At 37.3% G+C, this 9,026-nt stretch overlaps 1 non-coding gene across 1 annotated transcript; it reads left to right on the top strand.

Moving 5' to 3' along the window:
* Window positions 1-8,186: 8,186 nt before the first annotated feature.
* LOC119039382 (small Cajal body-specific RNA 13) lies at window positions 8,187-8,441 on the top strand. Its single transcript, XR_005080601.2, has one exon. It is a non-coding gene; the product is annotated as a small Cajal body-specific RNA 13 (non-coding RNA).
* Window positions 8,442-9,026: the final 585 nt, after the last annotated feature.

Below are 9,026 nucleotides of genomic sequence, written 5' to 3'. Positions count from 1 at the left end.
GGCATTGCAGAAAAGTGGGAGAAGGATCTGGAAATCATCTCACATATAAAGAGTCAGTTACAGCTGGATTAAAGATCTTAATGTAAAAAACACAGCTTGGAGGGGAAGGAGAGATAAATGGGTGGAGCACAGAGGATTTTTAGGGCAGTGTACTCTGTACAATATTATAATGATGACTGTGTCATTATTCATTTGGCTACCCATAGAATGTACAACACCAAGAGTAAAACCTAATGTAAACTGTGGACTTTGGTTGATAATGATGGGTCAAGCTTCTCAGTTGTAACAAATGTATCACACTGGTCAAGTGTAATGATAGTGGGGGAGTCTTTGCATATGTGGGAAGAGGGTGTATGTGGGAAATCTCTGTACCTTCCTCTCATTATTGCTCTAAACCTAAACCTGCTCTAAAAATTGTCTTTAAATTTAGGGAAAAAAAAACTCAACTTGGGAACTTTCTGGGATAGGGAATATTTTTTAATTAAGAGACAATGTAGGCAAATAATTAAGAAAAATTATTTATATTTTTACTATATTATGAAAATTTTTAACAAATACATCATAAAGGGAATAGATAGGTAACCCACTAAGAACAGATTTGTGCAACCCCTGTAAAACACCAAGGATTAGTATTCAGAATATATACAATAATAGGTCAATATGAGAAAGACAACCCAATATAAAGATAAACAGTAAGAGGAGAATACACAATCTAATATAGGAAAGAGCAGAATATCAATGACTTTTCACAGAAGAGGATATACAAATAATTAATAAGCATAGAAAAATGAAATACTTCATTAATAATTATGAAATGCAAATTAAAACTAATGAGTACCATTACATATCTTCCAGACTGACAAAAATTAACACATCTGAAATACCAAATGTTGATGAGGATTTGGAACAATAGGAAAGCTAGTGCAATGCTGGTGGTAGTATAACTGGAAACAATTTAAAAAACACTTTGGTCCTATCTGGAAAAATTAAGACTGCATGAGCAGAAAAATTAAGACTGCATGAGCAGAAAAATTATTTATAGCAGCATTGTTTATGAGAGAAAAAACTAAAACTGATAAACAGATAAAAATCATGTGAACATCTAATTGGCCATTAATAGGTAAATGGAATTTTTAAGTGATAAACTAAAATATGTATGCTCTACAGCAATGAATATGTGAACATTGCCCTGGCCAGGTGGCTCAGTTGGATGGAACATTGTCTTGTACACCAAAGGGTCTTGGGTTTGATTCTCTGTCAGGGCACATACCTAGGTTGTGGGTTCCATTCCTGGCTGGGGTGCATACGGGAGGCAACCAATTGATGTCTGTCTCCCACACTGATGTTTCTGTTTTTTTCTTTCTCTCTCCCACCCCTTCTTCTCTCTCTAAAAATAAATAAAAATAAAAAAGAATGAATGTCAACATGGATGAAACTTAGAGATAGGACATTTACTGAAAATAGAAAGACAAAGAAAACTACTTGAAGTGTGAATCTATTTATAAAAAGTTCAAGAACAAATCAAATTAAACAATATATTGTTAAGGATACTATATTAAATTACTAGGAGTGCCATAACAAAGTACCACAGACTATAGAACAGAAAGTTATTTTCTCATAATTCTGGAGGCTAGAACTCCAAGATCAATGTATAAGCAGGGATGGGTTCTTTTGAGGCCTCTCTCCTTGGCTTACAGGTCGCTGTCTTCTCCCTGCCCTCACATGTTCTTACATGTGTCCATGTCCGTGTCCAAATTTCCTCTTCTTATGAGTATACCCATCGTATTGGACTTAAGGCCCACCCTGATGACCTCATTTTAACTTAATTATCTCTTTAAAGACGTTATCTCCAAATACAGTCATTTTCTGAGGTACTAGGGGGTTAGGACTTCAACCAATGAATTTGGGAGGAATACAATCTAGCATGTAATAGATATATACATTGAGTAAAGCTCTAATGAAAAGCAAAAAAAATGACTAAAACAACAATAGTGGGTCTTTGTGAGGGCTGGGAGAGCGATGAGCACACTGGAGACTCCTATGGTATTTGTGATGCTTTATGTGACTACCCTGATATTCATTTATTGTATCTGTTATAAATGTTCTTTTGTGTGCTTCAAAGTTTCATAATAAAAAAATCTTCAAAAAAATAGAATGTACTTATAGCAGGACAATTTAGGGTGCATGCAACAGAAATCTAACCAAATTAGCTTAGGAAATTTGTTGGGTCAAAATCTGGAAATATTAGAAATCAAGATGGCTTAAACATGATAGATACTAGCATGCAAATATTGTCATCAGGTTCCTCACTTGCTCACTGTCTCCTCTCATGCATGTGTTCTTCCATCCACAAAAAGAGAAGTCCCTTTGGGTTTAAGCACAAAATTTGCTTGGTTTCCCTGAAGATTTTTTTATTGTCAAGTTGTTTGTATTTAAATTATTTGGATTGATTTACAACAATATAGTAAATTAGTATCCTGAATAAATTTTTATACCTAGCCAGTACTTTTAAATCTACAAATATAGAACACGTCAGGATAAAGTTATGATTTTCCCATTTTCATAGCTAATTCATTTCAGACAATATTTCTGAAAAATGCTGAATAATAATTAGGTCCTTAAGCTTCTAGTCTTATAGTTTTGGAATATGTAGCTAAATCTATAAAAGATGCAGAGTAAATTTCTGAATATGTATTAAATGTAAAAGTTCCATATTATCTCACCTTCTAAAAATTTGTGCTATAGTTTGATAACAAATTCTAATTCACATTTGTTTCTTTAAATATCTATAACCCAGGAAAAAAGTAATTATGTGTAAATGACTAGATAAAATGTTTTCTTTTAAATTGGAAATCCCATCACTCTCAAAAATCCAATCTAAAAAATAAAGAGCATCACGCCCTGGCTGGTGTAGCTTCATGGATTGAGCTTGGGCTGCAAACCAAAGGATTGCCGATTTGATTCCCAGTCAGGACACATGCCTGGGTTGCAGGCTGGGTCCCCAGTGGGGGCCATGTGAGAGGCAACCACACATTGATGTTTCTCCCCCTCTCTTTCTCCCTCCCTTTCCCTCTCTCTAAATAATAAATAAAATCTTTTAAAAATTAAAAAATAAAATAAAAAATAAAGAGCATCAAATTCTTTTATTATTATTGATTTTTTAGAGAGAGACAGTTGAAGAGGGAGAAAGACTTGTTGTTCCACTTATTTATCCATTCATTGGTTATTTGTTGCATGTGCCTTGACTAGGAATAGAACCCATGACCTTGGTTTATTGGGATGATGTTCTTACCAACTGAGCTACTCAGCCAGGGCAAGAGTATCAAATTCTTACACTCAGAAAAAAAAATTATTGGGACTTCCAGCCAATATGGAAGCATAGGTAGATATACCTCCTTGCACAATCAAAAGAAGGACAACAACAATTTAAAAACAAAAATCAACCAGAACTGCCAGGAAATCAAACTGTATAGAAGTCCAACAACCAAAGAGTTAAAGAAGATACACTCATCCACACTGGTAGGAGGGGCAGAGACAGGCATGCAGACAGGATTTGCAGCAAGGCAGTAGCTGCCCTGGAGGACCAGAGCAGGCAAGGCCGCTGGTGGACCCAGTGCCAGATTGTGGAATGGGCTGGCTGGTAAGGCTACAGCGGCTGCTAGTGGAGCCAGTGGTCCCACAGTCATGCACAGATAAACTAGGAGAAACAGTTGAGGAGCAAGAAACAACTGGGGAGTAAGACAGACCTCACAACACAGAACTCCAGCACAGGGAAATAAAGCCTCAAACCACTGGCTGAAAATACCTGTGAGGGGTGGGGCGGCAGTGGGAGAAACTCCCAGCTTCACAGGAGAGTTTATTGGAGATACTCACAGGGTCCTAGAATATACACAAGCCAACCCACCCAGGAATCAGCACCAGAAGAGTCCAATTTGCTTGAGGGAAGTGGGGGAATTGAACCAAAGCCAGCAGAGAGCAGAGCAAGTGCCATTGTTCCCTCTCAGACCCCTTCCCCACACACAGCATCACAATGAAGTGACATGGGTTGCCCAGCCCTGGTGAACACCTACGTCTCTGCCCCTCAGTACATAACAGGTGCATCAAGACAAAAAAAAAAATGGCCCAAACAAAAGAACAGATCAAAGCTAAAAAAAATACAACTAAGCGATGAACAGGTAGCCAACCTATCAGACGCAGAGTTCAAAATACTGGTAATCAGGATGCTCACAGCATTGGTTGAATTTAGTCACAAATTAGATGAAAAAATGAAGGCTATGCTAAGTGAAGCAAGGGAAAATGTACAGGGAACCCATAGTGATGGGAAAGAAACTGGAACTCAAATCAACAGTGTGGACCAGAAGGAAGAAACATACAACCAGAAAAGAGTGAAGAAACAAGAATTCAAAAAGATGAGGAGAGGCTTAGGAACCTCTAAGACATCTTTAAACATTCCAACATCCAAATTATTAGGGGTACCAGAAGGAGAACAGGAAAAGCAACAAGTGGAAAAGTTATTTGAACAAATAATAAAGGAGAACTTCCCCAATCTGTCCAAAGAAATAGACTTCCAGGAAGTCCAGGAAGCTCAGAGAGTCCCAAAGAAGTTGGATCCAAGGAGAAACACACCAAGGCACATCATAACTACATTACCCAAGATTAAGAATAAGGAGAGAATCTTAGAAGCAGCAAGAGAAAAGGAGACAGTTACCTACACAGGAGTTCCCATCAGACTGTCAGCTGATTTCTCAAAAGAGACCCTGAAGGCAAGAAGGGGCTGGAAAGAAGTATTTCAAGTCATGAAAGGCAAGGACCTACATCCAAGATTGCTCTATCCAGCAATGCTATCATTTAGAATGGAAGGGCAGATAAAGTGCTTCTCAGATAAGGTCAAGTTCAAGGAGCTCATCATCACCAAGCCCTTATTATATGAAATGTTAAAGGGACTTATTTAAGAAAAAGAAGATAAAAAATATGAATTGTGAAAGGACAGCATACTCACAGTTATTAACAACCACACCTAAAACTAAAGCAAACTGAGCAAACAAGTAGAACAGGAACAGAACCACAGAAATGGTGATCACACGGAGGGTTATCAGTGGGGGAGTGGGAGGGAGAGAATGGGGGAAAAGGAACAGGGAATAAGAAGCATAAACAGTAGGTACAAAATAGACAGGGGGAGGGTAAGAATAGTGTAGAAAATGTAGAAGACAAAGAACTTATATATACAACCAATGGACATGAACTAAAGGGGGAGAATGTGGGCCAGAGAGGGTGTGCAGGGTGGAGGGGAGTGGAGGGGGAAAATGAGACAACTGTAATAGCATAATCAATAAAATATATTTTAAACATTTAAAAAAGAAAATGTTATCAAGGAAAGAGAAATAAGAACACTTATGTGATTAACTGAAAAATTTTTTATTTGTTGTTGCAACAACATTGAACCCAAATGGGCTCATGCAGACTTGAAGAGAGACAACTTCAGGGCTCTCATACTCTGTAAGGTGGTGGTATTTATACCCCCAAAAAGGACAACAGATGCAGTGATGAATATGGAGGGCTCACGTTGGCAATGGGAATATTCAAGAAGATTTGAATGAAGTACCCAAAAGGATAGAATTGGATCATGTTTCTCTTCTTTGTAACTATTGAGGACATAGTATTTTGCACACAAGTAAGAGTACAAATATTAAACAGTAATTACAATACATCCACAGACATTTATATATGGTATGTACCAGAGACTCCATTTATTATGTGCCATGGACTACATGTTAAACTACAGTATATACAATTTCTCTCACATATTTTCCTGGCTCAATTGAATTTAACTAGGTCAAAAACTTCTGTAAAGAGACAAAATGTAGATCAGTGGTTGCCTGGGGCAGAGGAGGGAGTGTGGATTAATGTCATTTATTTTTGAAATTAAATTTTTGAGATCCATGGGCTTGCTTAATCAAAAACAAACTTTTAGTCTGGTCATTTACATATAATTATTCTTTCTTTTCAGTTTATGGCTCTTTTAAAAGAAAAACATACATTCAAGAGGAAACTTTTTTGATTAATGGTACTTTTCTAAAACTGGATGGTGGTAATGAATAACTTTTTAAAATGTTTTCCCCAAAATGCAATGAATTTTAAAATAGGGCCCAATGCAATATTGAAACTTTGTACTAATATTAAAAATGCTTCTGTGTATTAACTTGTATGTGAAATAAGTACTTGTGTGTGACAATTTTTTCTAAAGAACAATTATAAGATTTGATCTATGTTTTGTTTTCATGACTATTTTATCTTACTGTTAATAAATTAGCTAGAATTTTTAAAGCCCAAGCAAAATAATTATGTCTATGATAAACATTTAATTCTATTTAGTAGATAAGCTTTAAGGTGTCATATTTAATAATTGTAGGCACAAATATGAAAAATCTGTCTTGGCTCTTGCAGTTTATGCAAATTGCATATAATTATTCTCTACAGAGAACAGGTCACTTATAATAAAAATTCTTAGCCTTGGACAGGTGGCTCAGTTGGTTAGAGCATCATCCTAATACATTAAGGTCGTAGGTTTGATCCCCAGTCAGGGCTCACATAAGAATCAACCAATGAGTGAATAAATAAGTGGAACAACAAATATATGTTTCGCTATCTCTCTCTCTGAAATAAAAAATAAATAAGCAAATAAATAAATACTTTGTCCTTTTTTAAACTTTTATTTGCAGTTATTTTATGCAGAATTTATTCCCAAGTCATAAGTTTGTTTCTTCAGTTTCATCTGGGATATCTTCACCCACGCAACCTCCTCTTTTGGTTTAAGAATAACCTGCTATTTTTCTGTAAGGATCTTCTCAGTGTGGCAGAGCTCACAGTTAATCCATCTATGAGCTCTCTAAATTCTGGGCCACATCTTGGGAGCTTTGTTCACCTGGATGTGCTCAATATCCAGAGACCGTACATCTAAACCCATAAGTTCAGAATTTTTCTCTGCACTTTTAAGCACGTGCAGTAAAAATTCAGCACTCTTCTTGGGCCACTGACCTCATGTCCAGCCCCAATTTTTGGCTTTGGCACCCCTACCAACTCCACCATTGTAATGACTGAATGGCACACTTTGCTTCTGTAAAGTGACATCCTTCTTCAGACACTTGGTGGCTTTTTTTGATATGCATACCCTTGATGGCCTGGGAAGTTTCAAAAATGTTCTTAAACTGAACATAAAGATATGGACCTCTTGATTTGAGTGATTTTGCGGGGTGTTTTCTGGGTCCAGTGAGTAACAAACCATTAGGCTGCTTATGGGAAAAGCTAAAATAAAGTTCTTAAACTTGCTTTAAAGTATGTTTGTACCTTATTGTGAGTTACATAACATGGTCCTGAATATCATACCATAGGAAGCCACAACTTGATAAAGTTTGACTTAACTTTTACTGCAAAATTTATATTCAACCTCTAGGTATATATCAGCTAAAATACAAAAAAAGTAATCATTTGTGTTCTCAGAAAAGTAGGCAACCTAATTAACCCACATTTTAATTTTTCTTTCATTAATTAAAGTATACTGATATCACAAATAGGAACGGGTCGAGTCATCTATAAACCTGTACTTAATGTCAAACTTGCCAGATGCTGAGAGAGAAGAAGTCACATTTTCAGGATGAGTTGCTATTAGGGTATAACTCAGGCTCCCTCCAGCTATGGGCCCTTTGCACACACTGGTAGCACTGTTAGCCATTGCTCTTCATTCACCTCTCAGATCTCAGTTCTGGCATCTTTTCCTGCAGAAAGTCCTCTGCCACCAGTGAGATCTGACTCCTTTGTTGTACACACTCCTAGAGGCATTCATTTCCTTCACAGCATTTAAATTAATGATTATACAATTGCAAAACACAGTCCTACATAGGGGAACAGAGCCTGTGTCTGATTTTCACAGTCAGATGAATGCTAAATCATTTTCAGAGGTCATCTCAGGCCTGCCCTCAGTCCTACCCTCCAGGGAAGCAGAACCTATGCCTGGTTTAGCTCCTTATTGCCTATATCTCTTTCTTCTAATGAATGCCTAGCACATAGCAAATGCATAAAGTACTCACTGAAGATGGAAAGAAAGAAAAGAAAAACATACTAGATTATTTTCCTAGAGCCATCCTTCTTCAAGTCCAGCCAACTTTACTAAAAGTGAATGGGGGTGATTAAAGCTACATTTTCATTACCCTAGAGCACATCAAATTTGCAGAAAAAACATACTGCAGAGGAAGCTGAGTCATGACTGGTTGAGAACCTGCTGTTCATGTGCAATTCTCCTTTGATAGTTCCTGGGCACTGTTGTCACAGTCACAGTGGCTGTCCTGTGTCATTATCGATTCACCAACACCAAGAGAAGCTTTGCAGTTGAGATATTGTTTAACAGATGGGGTAGCTTCTGTTGGACACTAAGTACTGCTACAAATTTAAAAATAAATAAATAAGTTACATATTCAGAAAACCATCGGATTGTGACCACATGCCTTGAGGCAAATCAATCAGACCTGTTCTGGAATTTTAATCTTCGGGTGATTACACAGGAGAACAAGCCCTTGGAGGTATGGTTGGTAGTCAACTGGAATGTGTGAGGCCCTGTGGAGATAGGCTGTCAGCTTTTGTTTCATTGCCCTCTGCCCACCAAATAAAAGGTTTCTTGATCCTGCATCTTCCTGTGGCCTTTTTCTTTACTTCCAGTCTTCACCAAATTCACTGTGGTCTAGTTTCTACACTTCTGATCCCACTAAATTGCTATAATTCTGATCACAAAAAGAAGGGTATACCATAGCTTTTTATTGAATTCATTCATCCAATCATCAGATGGGTTTGACCACTCAATTGGTTCCAGAAACTGTGAAATATGCACTGGGTATACAGCAGTAAGCAAACGGATAGGGTCCCTTCCATCACATAGGCGAGATCATCTCCTAACCAGCCAGGTCCAGGAGCCACTTTGACCACTTCTCAGCTTTTCTCCTACTTAATCTCTGCAGTAGTATTCATGCCAACCATTT

The sequence above is a fragment of the Artibeus jamaicensis genome, unplaced genomic scaffold (genome assembly GCF_021234435.1).
Source record: "Artibeus jamaicensis isolate MK-2021 breed Jamaican fruit bat unplaced genomic scaffold, CSHL_Jam_final contig_519, whole genome shotgun sequence".
In the NCBI taxonomy this organism is placed as follows: Eukaryota; Metazoa; Chordata; class Mammalia; order Chiroptera; family Phyllostomidae; genus Artibeus; species Artibeus jamaicensis.
Note: the sequence above shows the minus strand (reverse complement) of the source record. Positions and strands in the feature narration are given on the sequence as shown.